The 17,765-nt window shown below is 45.1% G+C and overlaps 1 non-coding gene across 1 annotated transcript; it reads right to left on the bottom strand.

The window, feature by feature from the left end:
• Positions 1-17,165: 17,165 nt before the first annotated feature.
• On the bottom strand, positions 17,166-17,240 carry Trnap-cgg. Its single transcript has one exon. It is a non-coding gene; the product is annotated as a tRNA-Pro (tRNA).
• Between the last annotated feature and the right edge of the window lie 525 nt (positions 17,241-17,765).

Below are 17,765 nucleotides of genomic sequence, written 5' to 3'. Positions count from 1 at the left end.
TCCCATAGTGCTCAGAGCCATTTGAACCATTGGAATGATTTGGCCACCAAGGTCGCCCAACATGAATCACGTCGAACACTTATGGGACATCGAGAGGTCAGTTTGTGCACAAAATCCTCCTCCGCCAACACTTTCGCAATTATGAGTGGATATAGAGGCAGCATGGGTCACTATTTCTGCAGGGGCCACGTGAAGTTGCCGCACTACCTACTTTTGATATTCTTTGTTTGAAAATTCGGTAAAGGTATTTGAAGCTTGCGAAGGAGTGTCCTGTGGCTGAGAATCTCAAAGTAATTGAGAACCTCTACCTCCCAGTAATCACCTCTAGAAATTAGATTTTTATTTTTCTTATTTTTGACTCTGTCATTGGGGTTAGTTTGTTCGAAATCATGTAACGACAATAGAGTAAAATTTTTAATTGTGTCTTGTATCACTTCGAACGTTATGTCTCCATAAATCTGTCTCCATACTGGATTCTTTGTCCATACAACTCTTTCACCCGCCAACACGCTTTCGTCTCGACTTCCTACTGTTTACGATGTCATCCATCAGCATGGAGTCAGCCGCTGCACGTGTCGTATTCGCGACGTTGCCGTGCGGACCGACGAGCAGTGAACACCCGCCGCGGACCGAGGCGGCGTATCGGCTGCGAGCGGCAGCGCACCAACTGTTCGTTACACGCGGCCGCCGCGCTCAGTGGATACGCGGCTTAAACGCAGAGTCGCAAAAGAGATGTCATCAAACTACCCTGATGTGGGGTAATTAACTACCTTGTTCTTACTCCGTGGGGTTCTTGGCGTAATGCTGCTGAGTAGCACTACAACGACTACGCCATAATAAAGACAGCCTTTTGTGAGTTTGACAGCAATGAATCAAGTGCTGCCAAAACTGCGAAGAGATCTTAAGACATACGTTGCCCGGAAGCTTGGCACACGTCAACGCCAACTTTTTAGTGGTATCAAAAGCCATCACACGACTAGAAGCTGATGGTATCAGTTGTGTCACGCTTTGGGTATTGTGTAATATGTGCAGAGTAAGTTGGATCGACCTCGTGGTCATGTGGAGGGCAAAGTGAAATATCCGAGTCCTGGATATTCTACAATATGCGAAATTAGTGATACTCGTTTTGGGCATGCTACAACACTTGAAGACAACGAATCAAAGCTGGCATGCCGTGACCTCTCAGCCTTCAAATACGTCCCTGTGACGTCCTATGATGTGGAGAGGAGCTTTCTCAGGCACAAAACTACCCTCAGCGACAGTCTCAGATCTTTGAAAACGGAAAACGGAAAAATCCATCTTGCAATCCAACGCAGCTCTGCAGAAACTGATGATTGACGGGATGGATTGACAGGATGTGTTAACTTATTTACAATACTTCAAACAAGTGGTGTGCATTGATAAGAACATTGTCTTATTGTTTACATATGTGTTACTGTTTTCAGTGTACTTCGTGGGTGTTTTTTTTCATTATTTTCAGGACAAGGCTGTTCAAAGTAAGAACTATACTCAGAATTTGTTGAGAAGTAAATTTTGTACATGGTATATAAAAACTCAACAAGAGTATTTTAAATGAACTTGTATGAACATATTTTATTTTTTATGGCCATTTTATAGGTATTAGCTCATAAATGCTTGCATACTTCGTTGTTTTTTTAGGTCAATAAAATCAAGTCCCTAATACAGTTAAGACAAAAACTCTTCAAATTTCTAGTTTCAACAAACAGAAACACTTAAAATAAAGTTAAATGCAGTTAACAGAAACTGAAGCCTTGATCTTGTGGATGCAACTGTACTGAACTGAAGGAAACCCGATGAGTGAGTCCTTACACTTCGAGTGACTGGATGTACGTCCTTCCCACCTGCGGTGATCGGCCATGTACCGCCGTCCACTCGAAACGACGCAGATGTAAACGTGATCCGCTGGCAACCGTATTTACTAGCTCATAGACATATTTTAAGGATAGTCAATTACACATAAATAGTGAAATGAGTAATCCTCAATGTTCTGAGGATCAACTGAGTTACAGTCAAATCGCAACTTAAAAGTTTACCTATGTATCACCACTACATTACAGTGAGCATTGCTCAATAATGATTCTCTGACGCTGATCGACGTACCAGTGAATCTCGTTGCGGCGTCTTTGAAATAATTATCTATTACTTTTATTAAATCCTAGCAATAATTTTGCCACTTCGCCGCAGAATAAAGATTCTTACAGCTTTGTCCACGCACTTCCATCGAGGTGGTCGTGGTATTGATCAGCGGCCAAGACCCGACTTTTTAGACATAACTGTCACCTCGAGAGAAAGGACCAATCGTTACTTGGCGAGGCAGACTCGTACAGGAACTTTTTCATGATATTTGTTCTTCTTTAAACAAGTTAATAAGTCTTGAACATAATGCTATTCCTTAAGATTGTTCTTCCATTCTTATCTCTAAAGTATCGCGTGACGACCATTGTTGCTTCCAAGTTTAAGAGTAACCAGTGGAATTTTTCCGTTGTTCTTCAACATCTGTTCTTACATACCCTTCTGTACGTTTTGTGGGATGGATCTGTTCAAATCTGGTTCATTTGTGATATTACGAGGGGTGTTTAGTAAGTAATACAACACATTCTTTTCTGAAAGCAGGTTGGTTTTATTCAGGATTCCAATACACCGTATTATTCCCCACTCTCCGTGCAATGCGACGGCCTTACGCCACCTTACTGGAGGGCCTGCATTCCCGCGTGGTACCATCCACTGGTCGACGACGGAGTCAACATCTCGCTGCATCGGTAACTTCCCCATCATCCACGTACCTCTTCCCACGGAGTGCATCTTTCATTGGGCCAAACAGATGGAAGTCGGAAGATGCGAGATCCGATTTTAGGGTTTTCGAGGAAGAGCAGTCCAATGAAATTTGTGAGCTCCCCTCGGATGTACAAGCTTGTGTGAGACCTTGCGTTGTCATGGAGAAGTTCGCTTGCATTTTTGTGGTGACGAACACGATAAAGCCGTTTCTTCAATTTGCTGCCGGCAGTACAGTACAATAGAGTTGATCGTTGCACCATTACGGAGGACGTAAACAGAATAACCACTTGACAGATCCAGAAGGCCGTCGCCATGACTTTACCGGCAGTGGGTGCAGCTTTGAACTTTTTCTTTGGAGGAGAGATGGTGTGGCGCCACTCCATCGATTGCCGTTTTGTTTCCGGTTCGAAGTGATGAACCCATGTTTCATTGCTCGTGACGATGTTACACAAAAACTGTCACACACAGATGTTCCTTCGTTGCTGATTATGGTGTTGTGTTAAGCGGCGAGGCACCCAGCGAGCGAGCATTCACCTTCGAGTATCCCAACTCGTGGAATAGTGTGTCAGCACTACCGACAGCTGTGCAGCGAGATGTTCGACTGCAGTCCGTTGATCACTTGGAATGCGAGTGTCTGCACTTCCCAGCTTCACAGGAGTCAGAATCCGTGCGGCCGCCCACGGGATATATGACACGTTTGCGCGACCTTGTTGCGATGATGACAGACGCCTAGCCCGACGACTCACCGTGCTTTTGTTCATTGACAGGTATCCGTAGACATTCTGCAGGTGCCTATGAGTATCTGCGATTCTCTGGTTTTCCGCCAAAAGAAACAGTCACAGCTCTGTGCTTGGAACGCACTTCCAGTACAGACGCCATTTTGAAGGCTTCTTTTGGCGCCGCCATCTTCCGGAACTTCGTGAAACTGTAGGCGCTGAAACGGGAATATCCTACGACGTCTCACAACAAATTCTGCATCTTTTAAATAGAAAATGGCCGAAAAACAGTTCAGTTACTAATTGGACACCGCTCGTACAACGAGCAGAAAGGAATGAATCTGTAGAACATCTCATAAAATTATGTATCTGATCTGCTCAATAACACATCATTTTCCCGTGGGCTATTATCGGTACTGTTTTTATTGTTGTTTCGATTACCAGCCTTAAGCCTGGTGCGTTGCAGTTCGCCATTCTATAGAAGATGAGCGCCCGCCATCACTACCAATGCCAGAATTGGAATCCCGCAAGCTCTGAACAGGACGTGCTCTGCCACAACTACTGAATGTATGGACCCAATCAATTTAATTTACTAAATCTTATGCTTTCACTATTCGTTTTGTATTAAGTAACACCCCCATAATCAGCGATCGTTTCTACTGCTCGTAGTTTTCTAATTTCGCTTTCCGGTTTGAGTAGATTTTAACAACTGCGTGATATTCCATTTTTTGTCGTCTGCACTGCTCCTTCTGTTTAAATCTGCATGTTCCTTGTTACTGCCTTCTCTGCGGAGCAGCGGACGAGGCTGGAGCCACGTGGAGTGCCCTGGAGGGGAATACCCGCCTATTTGTGTGCTCGCCGGCAGGCCGCCTGTATTTCCAAGCTCTCGACGGTAGTCCTCTGTCTGGCGCCAGCGTTCCGTTCCGCTGGATTTAATCGGAATCTTTAGCTTATTTCGATACAGACACTATGTTCGCCACGCAGCTCCCTTCCAGCCGCCGTAAACTGCTTGAAACACGTAAGTCAAACGCAGTCACCCTTTAACACCAATCAATGCGAAAGAAGTCTCCTTACGTGTAACATCCCTATTCCTAGACTTCCAACTGCATGGAACAATAGCCGATTCTAAAACTAAATAATTGATTTCCTTCCAACAAGAGTTGTGTATTTGGTGTCGCACGAATTTCCGCATTTATATACAGGATGAGCATAAAGTCCTTCCCTTCTTGCATCCCTTCTTATCCATTAATTTCTAAGAAACTATGCTAGATACAGTTACTCGGTTTGTTGCAAATGGTAGCTTGGAAATTTGTGGTAAGGTCTTATGGGACCAAACTGCTGAGGTCATCGGTCCCTAAGCTTACACACTACTTAATCTAACTTAAACTAACTTACGCTAAGGACGACACACACACCCACGCCCGAGGGAGGACTCGAACCTCCGACGGGGGAAGCCGCGCGGACCGTGGCAAGACGCCCTAGACCGCTCGGTTACCCCGCGCGGCTGTAATGGTAGCTTTTCACAGTTTTTTATGGATACAATTCTGCATGTCTATGCCATTTTTTCTCATCAAGCCTACCATTACGGCAACATTGTACCTGTACGTACTGAAAATTTAAGTTGCAGTTCAATCACAGGAATTTCAATCATGGGTACTGTTTCAACAGGAAGGAGTACCACACACTGGAAGTTATTTGTCTGCCAGTCCTTGGATGAAATATTTCTAGGCAGATTGGTCGGTAGGGACGGTCAAAATTAATTAGACATACTAGAAGTTCTTGTGCAGTAAGAATTAACAGTAAAAAATGTTCGAGAATTATTTGCTAATGTCGAAACACAGACAAGACTTAGGCTTACGTGCTCGTCTTCAAGCTGCGAAGCAGATGGCTGTTTTAGATCCCTGCGACGACCGGAGAACTATGTTCAACAATGACACAGCAGAGGGTCAATCACATAGCAGTTTACAGTGTGCACAGGCTGCTCTTGGTCATGGAGGACGAAGAGTGTGAAGAGACTTCTCGATCGCAGATTCTCAGTCCCCTAAATAGATACTTTGTATATAAATTTATAAGTTAATATTACACAACTTTTTTGTAGTCGGTAAAATGTGTTTTCACTCAAATTCAAATTGGCGCGCCTTAGGAGTTTTAACTGCTATTGAAATGTAATGGCCTGAGGCATCCATTTTTGCAAGGGGATCTCCGGTTTTGATACCCTTGTGATCTACACCCTATGTATTGAGCTAGTGCTACTGACGCCCGTGCTAATGACAGTAAACGGCTTGACAACGTGACTGCCACTTCCTTGCAACACTGACCCCAAGAGCACGTTGCTAAACACAGCCACTGTAACTGTTCAGTCGATCTCAGCCAGGCTTCCAGAGTCAAACAAAGGTAGAAGTCGTCAAAAGTTGATTTAAAGTACATGATCACTGGAAGTAGTTAACCGGATTTAAAATACGAGGTGCATTCGAGTTCTAAGGCCTCCGATTTTTTTTCTAATTAACTACTCACCCGAAATCGATGAAACTGGCGTTACTTCTCGACGTAATCGCCCTGCAGACGTACACATTTTTCACAACGCTGACGCCATGATTCCATGGCAGCGGCGAAGGCTTCTTTAGGAGTCTGTTTTGACCACTGGAAAATCGCTGAGGCAATTGCAGCCCGGCTGGTGAATGTGCGGCCACGGAGAGTATCTTTCATTGTTGGAAAAAGCCAAAAGTCACTAGGAGCCAGGTCAGGTGAGTAGGGAGCATGAGGAGTCACTTCAAAGTTCTTATCACGAAGAAACTGTTGCGTAACGTTAGCTCGATTTGCGGGTGCGTTGTCTTGTTGAAACAGCACACGCGCAGCCCTTCCCGGACGTTTTTGTTGCAGTGCTGGAAGGAATTTGTTCTTCAAAACATTTTCGTAGGATGCACCTGTTACCGTAGTGCCCTTTGGATCGCAATGGGTAAGGATTACGCCCTCGCTGTCCCAGAACATTGACACCATCATTTTTTCAGCACTGGCGGTTACCCGAAATTATTTTGGTGGCGGTGAATCTGTGTGCTTCCACTGAGCTGACTAGCGCTTTGTTTCTGGATTGAAAAATGGCATCCACGTCTCATCCATTGTCACAACCGACAAAAACAAAGTCCCATTCATACTGTCGCTGCGCGTCAACATTGCTTGGCAACATGCCACACAGGCAGCCGTGTGGTCGTCCGTCAGCATTCGTGGCACCCACCTGGATGACACTTTTCGCATTTTCAGGTCGTCATGCAGGATTGTGTGTACAGAACCCACAGAAATGCCAACTCTGGAGGCGATCTGTTCAACAGTCATTCGGCGATCCCCCAAAACAATTCTCTCCACTTTCTCGATCGTGTCGTCAGACCGACTTGTGCGAGCCCGAGGTTGTTTCGGTTTGTTGTCACACGATGTTCTGAATTCATTAAACTGTCGCACCCACGAACGCACTTGCGACACATCCATAACTCCATCACCACATGTCTCCTTCAACTGTCGATGAATTTCAGTTGGTTTCACACCACGCAAATTCAGAAAATGAATGATTCCACGCTGTTTAAGTAAGGAAAACGTCGCCATTTTAAGTATTTAAAACAGTTCTCATTCTCGCCGCTGGCGGTAAAATGCCATCTGCCGTACGGTGCTGCCATTTCTGGGACGTATTGACAATGAACGCGGCCTCATTTTAAAACAATGCGCATGTTTCTATCTCTTTCCAGTCCGGAGAAAAAAAATCGGAGGCCTTAGAACTTGAATGCACCTCGTAAAGTGATACAAATTACGCCGCTCCCTTGGATAAGTAGCTGAGTTGCAGAGATAACATGACATCCCATGGGAGTGATTCACTGACTGTCTGTGCGCCTTTGAAAGTATATTTATATAAAGTATATAAATTTCAAATAGGGAAAAAGATTCGACTTTAATCAAAGTACATTTGCTTCTTCCTATCAGCAATGTTAGTTCTAAACACAAAACCAAAGTGCGCAAACATTACGTTGAATATCTGACATTAGGGTTTACCATAAATCATTTGATTAATGAGAAACAACCAAACGTGTTCTTTGTTTCGAGATTTTAGCCAACGATAGCTTGAAGCGTATAAATGTAAAGAGACACTTGCAGACAAAACATCCAGCCCATGTAAGTAAACCCACCAATCGTTTTAAGTGTCATGAGCAACAACTAAAAGGAAATGTTGGATCCCTCAATCAGCTCCTAAAAAATCTCTGAGAACTGATGCATGGGTATCCTTCCTAATTGCAAAATCAAAATCATCAAATATTATTGGTGAAAACATTACATTCTCCTGCAGCCATCAAAATGTGCGAAATCATGCAAAGAGAAATATCGAGCGAGAGTCTGAAGTCGATAGCACACTCAGTTGCTACCATGGTTTGTTGTGAATAGTGAGCAAGATGGTGGCGGTACTGGGATACTTCTGACAAAAAAAGGATATGCAAATTAATGAAATTTATCAATTAATTAGCCCCCACTCTTGGATGACGTCATGGGCTTTCTCCAGCTGGCACATGAGTCCCAACCCCCTCACCTCCCCCTCCCCCTCCTACCCTTATCGATGGGGATTTCGAATTTTTGCGATATTTAGAATTTGGTGAGAATTTCTAAATTTGGCAGGAATGCCGAAATTTGGCGGGAAATTCGAAATTTGGGAAGAAATTCAAAAGTGGAGAATTTCAAAAATGGATAATTTCAAAAATGGTGGCAATTCCTGTGACCCAGGGCTTTGCTGATGTCCCACCCTACAACCCCAACCAGCAATTGTCATGAAACTAAAATTTGGGTGGGACCCTTCTTTTCGCCACTCACGTGACCATAATTGGTGCGAGACATTCAGTCTATGCTAAGCTCTTGTTCTGCAAGCATCATGATGTGTGCTATCAGCGAGATGAATGTGAAGGACAGAGCTGCTGTCAGTAGCTGCATTACACGCATGCATTCAAGGCAGCAGTGTAGTCATAGCTCACTACGCAGGGGATGGAAGAATATGATGATAATGGTACAGTGTAGGAGAAAGAAGCAGAGGAATTGGGTGTAGCAGATTGTTGCCATGCATAGGAATGGAGCCAAGATGCTTATTGCAGCCGATACATGCTCATGCACATGCGCAAACTGCCGAGATATTCCACATGAAGCATTCACTCTTCGAAAACGGAAGAGGCAGGCAGTTGATGATAATTTCCTTCATTGGAAACATATTTGTATACGTAATATATACCATTGAAGAGCAACTGCTCATTCCCATCCACTTTCCCCTCCGCCAACCGATCCTCTCATCCCATCATCACTCGCTCGCTATCCTCAGTGCTCTGCGGAATGTGTTCTATCGAAGAGCTCCTGTCCTGTGACCGGGAGGAGTTCAACAGCCATGTTGCCTCTAAGCATACAGCTGAGGACTGCACCCATAGCCTCCTGCATAGGGAATGGAAAGGAGTTATATTGGATTAGTGCCTGAAGAAGAAGAGAAATACTGTCCAGAAGATAATGGCTACGCAATAGAATGAGCAGGATGGTATCAAGATGCATTCTGCAATTCGTGCAGACCGATACTATTGTTACAACTGCTTGGCATTTTTGAAATTCACAATGAGTTTTCCACCTCACAAGAGACGTCTGCCTCCAATCCAAAGAATCAATCGACAGGCCTCGTTCACAATTATGCCACCAGAGGTGCTTGAAATTGACAGTAGTCAATAGGAACGCAACATCCGATCACATTGGGGATACAAGATGGACCCAGTTGCCTCAGTTGCAGTCACACAGCATGAAGCACCAGCCGAGATCGTCAGACACTGCACAGCAGCAGCAGAATAGGAAGAAGCTGTGGAAGAGTAAGTACCCCTTACCTAATATCTCTGCTTACCGTCGTTGCAGTAAATGAAGCAGGCAAAAAGAAATACAGACGTCTCAAAAATGAGATCGACAGGAAGTGCAAAACGGCTAAGCAGGGATGGCTAGAGGACAAATGTAAGGATGTAGAAGCTTAATTCACTAGGGGTAAGATAGATGCTGCCTACAGGAAAATTAAAGAGATCTTTGGAGAAAAGAGAACCACTTGTATGACTATCAAGAGCTCAGATGGAAACCCAGTTCTAAGCAAAGAAGGGAAAGCAGAAAGGTGGAAGGAGTATATAGAGGGTCTATACAAGGGCGATTTACTTGAGGACAATATTATGGAAATGGAAGAGGATGTAGATGAAGATGAAATGGGAGATACGATACTGCGTGAAGACTTTGACAGAGCACTGAAAGACCTGAGTCGAAACAAGGCCTCTGGAGTAGACAACATTCCATTAGAACTACTGACGGCCTTGGGAGAGCCAGTCCTGACAAAATTCTACCATCTGGTGAGCAAGATGTATGAGACAGGCGAAATACCCTCAGACTTCAAGAAGAATATAATAATTCCAATTCCAAAGAAAGCAGGTGTTGACAGATATGAAAATTACTGAACTATCAGTTTAATAAGTCACAGCTGCAAAATACTAACACGAATTCTTTACAGACGAATGGAAAAAACTAGTAGAAGCCGACCTCGGGGAAGATCAGTTTGGATTCCGTAGAAATATTGGAACACGTGAGGCAATACTGACCTTACGAATTTCAAATTCTAAAGGTGGCAGGGGTAAAATACAGGAAGCGAAAGGCTATTTACAATTTGTGCAGAAACCAGATGGGAGTTATAAGACTCGAGGGGCATGAAAGGGAAGCAGTGGTTGGGAAGGGAGTGAGACAGGGTTGTAGCCTCGCCCCGATGTTATTCAATCTGTATATTGAGCAATCAGTAAAGGAAACAAAAGAAAAATTCGGAGTAGGTATTAAAATCCATGGAGAAGAAATAAAAACTTTGAGGTTCGCCGATGACATTGTAATTCTATCAGAGACAGCAAAGGACTTGGAAGAGCAGTTGAATGCAATGGACAGTGTCTTGAAAGGAGAATATAAGATGAACATCAACAAAAGCAAAACGAGGATAATTGAATGTAATCGAATTAAGTCGGGTGATGCTGAGGGAATTAGATTAGGAAATGAGTAGTAAAGGAGTTTTGCTATTTGGGGAGCAAAATAACTGATGATGGTCGAAGTAGAGAAGATATAACGTGTAGACTGGCAATGGCAAGGAAATCGTTTCTGAAGAAGAGAAATTTGTTAACATCGAGTATAGATTTAAGTGTCAGAAAGTCGTTTCTGAAAGTATTTGTATGGAGTGTAGCCATGTATGGACGTGAAACATGGACGATAAATAGTTTGGACAAGAAGAGAATAGAAGCTTTCGAAATGTGGTGCTACAGAAGAATGCTGAAGATTAGATGGGTAGATCAAATAACTAATGATGAAGTATTGAATAGAATTGGGGAGAAGAGGAGTATGTGGCACAACTTGACAAAAAGAAGGGACCAGTTAGTAGGACATGTTTTGAGGCATCAAGTGATCACAAATTTAGCATTGGAGGGCAGCGTGGAGGGTAAAAATCGTAGAGGGAGACCAAGAGTTGAATACAAAAAGCAGATTCAGAAGGATGTGGGTTGCAGTAAGTACTGGAAGATAGGGTAGCATGGAGAGCTGCATCAAACCAGTCTCAGGACTGAAGACGACAACAACAACAACAACTGTCGTTGTGAGAGAGATGAAGTCTTTGTGTTGCTATTATCGCTTGTAATGGTTTTCCTTTTTTGCTCATCAGTGGATGTGGCGTCTTCAAGCCTTTGGTTGGTCTGCAGCAGCGATATGTCCCAGTTTGTTGGGACCTGCGGCGGTGGCAGCACCCTGCGATCCTGTTGCGCACATGGTCGGCTTGTTGGAGCAAGACAGTGGGCTGTTATTGTTGGTTGGAGACACACAGCCAGTCTCTGAGATGCAGAAGAGCTCAAGGAGTCCTAATCAAGGTGAGACAAACCGGTACTCGACCCCATCATACGCGCCATAGCAGAATATTCCAGTGATACTGCATGGACAAAGTGAGGGTGTAGTGGATGAGAAGGTAGCAAATATCGCACATTGCAAAAACAGACATATCTGATGGGATAGCAGCAATCAATGATTGTACAATGTCACTTATAAGCAGTCTTGATTGGAATTTTTTTTTTATTCGTATGACCGGTTTCGGTTCATTCACAACCATCTTCAGATCTGTAACGATAATCATACTAATTTACTATTTCACGAAAGCAAATCTTTTTCATCCTATCTAATCAACATCAAATGTACCAGAACGTATCTGATATTTCAGTTACAGGAGTAACCCGTCCAAATCCAGCAACTTTCACATGCTGCGTCACATAAAATTGGTTGGCAGAGTGCACGTCATTTATATTAATTATAACACTATTACGACAGGTGGCGTCTAGTACATTTGTTACATTCCATTTGCACATATTGCATTGGCTCTGAGCACTATGGGACTCAACTTCAAAGGTCATTAGTCCCCTAAAACTTAGAACTAGTTAAACCTAACTAACCTAAGGACATCACACACATCCATGTCCGAGGCAGGATTCGAACCTGCGACCGTAGCGGTCTCGCGGTTCCAGACTGCACCGCCTAGAACCGCACGGCCACTTCGGCTGGCTGCACATATTGCATTCAGTAGATTTTTTGGATTAACTTTTATCTCCAAAAATACTTAATTAAAATTTGTAGATGTCAAGGTTCAAAATGGTTCAAATCGCTCTGAGCACTATGGGACTTAACTGCTGTGGTCATCAGTCCCCTAGAAATTAGAACTACCTAAACCTAACTAATATAAGGACAGCACACACATCCATGCCCGAGGCAGGATTCGAACCTGCGACCGTAGCGGGGGCGCGGCTCCAGACTGTAGCGCCTAGAACCGCTCGGCCACAAATCTGCTGGACAAAGCGTGTATGGCACACGACATCGCATACACAGAAAATAAAGATCGTCACGCCGCCGATCGAATTTTAGCTGATAAAGCTAAGGCAATAGGTGCAGGAAGGAACATTGGTATAGGTAACGCATCGAGCATTTGCAGTTGAAAAAAATCAAGCATGGTAAGGTTATGTTGGGCCTGAGTATGAAGAAGTTATGAGCGCTGCACGTCGTGCGCTAAGAAAGAAGACAACCGAAAAGTGATTGAAAAACTTCATCCTGACAGTGATGTATGCAGCTAAAAGAGTCCTGAAGCAGAAACAAGCGTGAAAAAAAATGATCGATTAAAACATCCAGAGTTCTACGATACCAAAGACATCGCGTAATATTATACCCTTCCTCATTCCTGCCCTAGTGAGACTCAGCGGTGGCTTCACTGGCGGCGAGTGCAGCGCATATTGCCAGGACACTCACGAATGCACAAAATTCGAAGGAGCAACTGCAGGAGGCAGCAACCATTGGAAAAGGCCTTTACTTGAAACCATACAAGAATGGACTAGGACTCTTCATAAGCAAAGAAGCCCTCTAGCACTCCTATCAGACATGGCGCCTACAAAAACAGATTTTATGAGGTTTCTTACGAAGACTCTTCTGCGGTATCCTCAAGGGGCTCGCCGCTCTTAGCCAGGTGCCAGGGCCCCAGCTCTAGCAGCATCTTTTCCTTCCGTGTATACTCTTGCTATTCTTTTTCCCCGCCATTGGGGAACATGCCTGGGGTGTTTTTCGGAACGTGTTCGACTTTTCCAGCGGCTGACTTCAGAACAGTTTGACCAACGTTTTCGTACCTTCGTTCACCATCTCCTATCCTTCTTCCGCTTAGGCGTTTGAGGTTCTTCTTTTCCTTCTTCCTCCCTGTAAACGTCTGAAGCGTAACAGGCATCTAGGGAACACATAGTTCCCAACCCTGGGTCGACAGGTAGGTTTCACGCATACCCCTGGTACAAGCCAGGCTCAGGGATGGTTGATTGCCTGAGCTGCTTCCGGGGATGTGACCTGAGTTGTGAATAGTCACCTAAGGTGGATGAGTTCCCTATGAGGGGGACCCGAGTTGGAAAGAGCACGGCATTGGAGACGCTGGCAATCACAGGGGATTTTCTTGCAATGAGCCAATCATCATCTTCGCAGTCAATGTCTACCAGACATAAACAGAATAAAGCTCCTCATTCAGACCCTCCCAGCTGCACCACGGTTCCTCGTGGTTTCACGTACTGAAAACGGTCAGTCTTTTGCAATGGTAAATCCGTTTCTTATTCAGAAAAGTGTTGATTCAATTGCTGACCCTGTTAAACCCCGCTCTCATTTATGCGAGGGAACTTTGATTTTGGAGATTACTTCAGATTCTCAAGCACAACAACTGCTTGCCACTTTGCTTCTTCACGACTATTCTGTTCATGTCAAGGCCCACAGAACTCTGAGTTCTTCTGTCATGTTATTTACACTAGGCTGCTCGATGGTGTGACCAAGGCAGAAATCCAAATGTAACTCTCTCATCAGGGTGTCATTGCTGTCCATCGGGTGATGAAACACGTAGATGCACTCTTGGTGCCCACATTCACTCTTCTTCCCACTTTTGATGGAGTGGTGCTTCCGTCCAGGATCAAAGCACGTTATGAAGTTGTCAGAGTGTGACCGTACACTCCGAATCCGATGCGCTGCTACCAGTACCACATTCAAATGTCCTGTCAACACCCAGCCAAATGTATAAACTATGATAGGGATGCTCATGAGAGCGATTGTCCCCGTCCTTCTCCCCACTATATCAACTGCGATGGTGACCATGCTGTCTCCTCTCGAGATTGTCCCATGCATCGATGAGCGGGCTAGCCAGGAGATCCGGGTAAATGAAACACTGCCTTACCTGGTCGCTCGCAAGTTACAGGCTAGTCACAAATCCTGCATTCTCCCACTGTCACTTACAGTACTGTTCTTGCTACATCTCGCTCCATGAAGGACATGTCCACGCAGACATGTGACCTCAAATTCAGCACTGCGGTTGTGAAATCGTCCAGTGTCATGGTAGCAACACCGTCTCACAGGGAAAAGTCACCTGCTACACCACCGGCAAGCCAGAAAGGACGGAAGGAATACTCCCACAAAGACTTCTTACATCCTTCTTCTGCCATTCAGAACAAAAAGTCAAACAAAAGCAAACGTTCTTCTCCTTCGCCAACTTGGAGTTCCTTTTCGAAGGTATCGCCACGTAATACACTTGCCCGGCCGACCTGCGTGTCGCTGGTGCGCATCGCCAAACGTTTTCTGCTTTGGACTAGCAGATTGACAGAGGGAGAGTGCTGACGCCTCTTTAGATCTCATGGAGCAGGATCTCCCAGCCTCTGTGCCATGTAGCAGTGAGTCTTCGAAGGCTGGCACTCGGCAGCCGCTGAGGTGACACCCCTTCATTTTTTCCCTCCTCCCCTTTCCTCGTTATGGCTCTCTTTCAATGGAATGTTCGTAGCCTTCAATCAGACAACGAGGATTTATGGCTGCTCTTAGAATCACGCGTCTGCTTCTTCTCTGCCTCCACGAAACAAAATTACATCCTCACCACCACTTTGTGCTCTCGCATTTCTTCCCAGAGCATTCTGATCTTCGCCCCGAGGACGGCATTTCATCCCATGAGTGAGTGATGTTGCTCATATGGGATGACATCGACAGTTAACCCATCTCCCTGACTACCCGACTTCAGGCTGTTACAGTTTGCCTTTTCTTTCCTCACTTGACCTTTTCCCTTTGATTGTTTACATCCCTTTGTCATTCGATGTCAGCAGGGCAGATTTCCTCCAGCTTATTGGACAGCTACCTCACCCCTTTTTTCTGCTTGGTGACTTTAATGTGCACCATCCCCTTTGTGGTTCTCCCAGAACCTGCCTGAGATGTGTCCTCTTGCTGACCTCAGTCAGCCTCCTCTGCCTTAACACAGCAGCACCCTAATTCATTTCAGACTCTGTGCACCCTTCTTCCCATTTCGACCTATCCTTCTGCACTTCCCAGCTTGCCCATCACCTTGAGTGGTCTGTTCCTCTGACTCCTACCCCGCCTACTTGCATACTCGAATGGCAGCTTATTAGGGCAAGGCCTTACTCCTCCCTGGCGACCTCCAACGAACAACATTTCCCCAGTTGTGATGACCAGGCAGAATATCTTACAAACGTTATTCTTACAGCCGCACAGCGTTCCATTCCCTGCACTTGCTCTTTACCACGCCACGGCCCAGTCCGTTGGCAAAATGAGACGTGCTCTGCGCGGTTTTAACCGTCGTCCAACGATGACAAACTGCATTCATTATAAACAATTGCGGGCACAGAGTCGTCGCGTTTTTCAGAAGTACAAAAAAGCTAAGTTCCTCTTGTTGTGTGGGCCAACCTCTGACGGCTCCCTGTGACCAAGATCCATTCCCCAATTTCCGGCCTGGCAGTGGCAGACGATGTAATAATGGAGCCTATTGTTATCTCCAACACCTTGGGCCTCCATTTTGCGGAGATTTAGAGTTACTCCCACTATCATCCTACCTTCCTCTATCGGAAACGACGAGAGGAGGCTCGGGCGATACCCTTCTCGTCTCAAAATCGTGAGGGCTATAATGCCACTTTTACTATTAGGGAGTTAGACCATGCTCTCACTAATCCCAATCCTCTGCCCCATGGTCACATTCAGATGTTGCAGCACCTTTCCCGTGGGCAAACATTTTCTGCTTTATACATACAGCTGTATCTGGGAAAGGGCACGTTTCCCAAACATTGGCATGATGCCACTATTGTACCCATAGCTAAGCCTGGTAAGGTCAAACACCATCCTTCTAGCTACTGCCCCATTTCTCTCACCAGTTGTGTTTGTAAGGTGATGGAACGTATGATTCATGCCCAGCTGGTATGGTGGCTCGAATCTCGCATTTTGCTCACGACTGCACAGTGTGGATTTCGGGCGAGCCGTTCTGCTGTTGACCCCCGTATCACTTTGTCCACCCATCTCATGAATGGTTTTCTGAGGAAATCTCATAGTGTGGCCGTGTTTTTCGATTTGGAGAAAGCCTGCTGAAGGACTGGTATTCTCCGTACTCTCTATACTTGGGGCTTCTGTGGCTGCATGCCCAATTTCCTTTAGGAATTTTTAAAATACTAACTTTTCAGGGACTTTGGGGTTCTGTCTTGTTGGATCCCTTTATCCAGGAAAACGGTGTGCTTCAGGGTTCCGTCCTGAGGAGTCGTCCTCTTTGCTATCTCCATTAACCCTATACGGACTTGTCTCCCGCCGAGCATCTCTGTGGAAGTCAAGAGAATGTGGAATTGTGAATCTAGATGTAGCAGGAGGAGCTGGAACTCATTGGATAGCATATGCCAAAAAAAGAAATACAAATAACGTCAACTATTTCGACTCATTCGGCGACCTACAACCTCCAGAAGAACTACAACGATACTTCACAGGCAGAAGACATGTATTCTACAATTTTCGACGATGCTAAGAATTTAATATATTTCTGCGTAGTCATCTATGCATCGTGTTGCTCCTGACGTTTTCAAATGGTATGTTAGGACGGACATTAATCAACCATTCACCAGTTGATGTTTAGATGCTATGTCGTTCACTCTGGCTTTAGAAGAACGATCTTCTGTATTATGTGCGAATTACTTCCCGCCACTTGATGTAAGCACTGTGGAGTATAGCGCTGATTGGAGACAAACAAACCGTCCCAAATATCACAGAGGCTGAAACTTCCTGGCAGATTAAAACTGTATGCCGGGCCGAGACTCGAACTCGGGACCTTTGCCTTCCGCGGGCAAGTGCTCTACCAACTGAGCTACCCAAGCACGACTCACGCCCCGTCCTTACAGCTTTACTTCTGCCAGTACCTCGTCCCTTCCTTCTCTCTTACCTTCCAGACTTTACAGAAGCTCTCCTGCGAACCTTGCAGAACTAGCACTCCTGAAAGAAACGATATTGCGGAGACATGGCTTAGCCACAGCCTGCGGGATGTTTCCAGAATGAGATTTTCACTTTGCAGCGGAGTGTGCGCTGATATGAAACTTCCTGCCAGATTGAAACTGTGTGCCGGGCCGAGACTCGAACTCGGGACCTTTGCTTTGGTAGAGCACTTGCGCGCGAAAGGCAAAGGTCCCGGGTTCGATGGGTAGCTCAGTTGGTAGAGCACTTGCCCGAGAAAGGCAGGAAGTTTTATATCAGCGCACACTCCGCTGCAGAGTGAAAATCTCATTCTGGATCACAGAGGCTACCAATTAACTGCATCTGGAAATTAATGTAAAAACGAAATTGTGGAATTTGAACCTGGTGCTACGATACTGACGATCTGAACGAAGTTTGAAAACAATCTGAAAA

The sequence above is a fragment of the Schistocerca piceifrons genome, chromosome 7 (genome assembly GCF_021461385.2).
Source record: "Schistocerca piceifrons isolate TAMUIC-IGC-003096 chromosome 7, iqSchPice1.1, whole genome shotgun sequence".
NCBI lineage: Eukaryota > Metazoa > Arthropoda > Insecta > Orthoptera > Acrididae > Schistocerca > Schistocerca piceifrons.
This window is presented reverse-complemented; position numbering and strand designations above follow the sequence as displayed.